Raw genomic sequence first — 1,772 nt, 5'->3', positions numbered from 1 at the left:
TTTCTTTTTCGCTTTATTCTATTGTTACGCGTATGACAGACAGTTTAAGGGTCATTACCGCCACCTACCGGACTGGCTATAGAATCACAGAGGATACAGACCGCCAAAGCTGCTGTTGTTGCAGTCTTCTAGGGACATAATTAAATAAATAATGGAATAAATACGAATGTAGTCAATGGATCAAGATTTATTATTGTACTTTGCTGCATTTTTGAGACACTTTACACAAAAACACACAAGAAAATACAGTGATTGATGCTTTTAAGATCAATACAATCAGATAAATAAGATAAAACATATGAAACACAAGAACATAAGAAACAATCATGATAATAAAATAAAAAAAGTAATATGCCTTCAGAAGAAGAAGAAGTTAGTTTTCCAGTCACACCCTCTATATTGCCCTGAAGACAGTATGTCAATATAGAGAATAGTACATAGAATTTGTATAAGGTGTAGTAACATATGGACATGTGAGATTAATGACTTTTTTTCAGATGAAACCAAACTACTTGATAATTTACTACTTTAAGGCTCATTGTGGATGATATAATGAGCAGAAGCTCCTAATTTTCTCAGATCTTCTTAAGCTGCCCTACAGCAGGACCATTCTGCATAACAAGTACTGTTACGTTTTATACTTTATGTAAAGTTAGCTGATAATACTTCTGTTACTTCTAGTTTGTGAATGCGAGACTTCTTGTAACAGGGTATTCTACATTGTAGTATTTCAACTTTTGTGTCTGTGTACCAAGCAACTGACCAAGTGAGTGCTGCTGTGTAATAAGTAGCTGGTGTCTACAACTGTTAAATAAATGTAGTAGAGTAAAAAGAATAATGTATGTTATAAGAAGCACAATTTCTCATAAAATGAAAATGGGTAAAATCCTGTAAAAAAAGAGTTGGTAACAAGAAATATTTGTGCAGATTGTTGATACTCAGCACATCAAAATAATTTATGGATGTGCATGGAACTCCTGATAGTTTCAACACATTATTTTAAGGGAACCCTTCCAAATTCAGGACATTGAGACTTTTGAGGTGCTGTAAATGGTCACTGCTTTATGGAAGCACATTCATGCCAAGAAAAGAAAATAACTACCTCACAGGTAACCAAATGGCTACCTCCCCTCAGGGTTGAGCACACAGGTCATCAGACAAGGATCTTAAACAAACTGTTCATCCAAAGAAGTCGAACATACAGGAGGATCACCAACCCCTATATATGCAGACTCTTAAATCATACCAGATTTTAGATTTCAAACATAAGATATTATTAGTGATTGTAAAATGAAGCTGTGTTTGAATTTAATTTTTGGCTATTTTAAATTATGTGGTCAATTTGTCAAGGTGTTTAAGCGTGACAGCAAAATAATTCAGTGTTCTTACTGACAATCGTGTTTATGGCCCTGTAATAATGCTGTATGGTCAATAAACTAAAGACAAAAATAACAATGCCCAAATCTGAATTACGAGATAGTAGTTCAAATTATTCCAGCTAGAAAGTCCAAATGTAGAATTATGAGGCATGATTCAGGCTTATTTTTCTCAGAATATGAAACAGCAAAAACCTAAATTTTGACTTCTACTTTGACTACATTTGAATGATTCTGACTTAAAATCAGACAAGATGCCGTTGCCCCCATCACTCACACACGCTGAGTTATCTCAGGTGGCAAAACAAAACATCATCTTGTTATCCAAAGCAATCTGAGGATGCCTCCTTTTAGTCTCTCTGTATGGACACACACACACACACACACACACACACA

Source organism: Sparus aurata, chromosome 13, assembly GCF_900880675.1.
Source record: "Sparus aurata chromosome 13, fSpaAur1.1, whole genome shotgun sequence".
Classification (NCBI taxonomy): Eukaryota; Metazoa; Chordata; class Actinopteri; order Spariformes; family Sparidae; genus Sparus; species Sparus aurata.
This window is presented reverse-complemented; position numbering follows the sequence as displayed.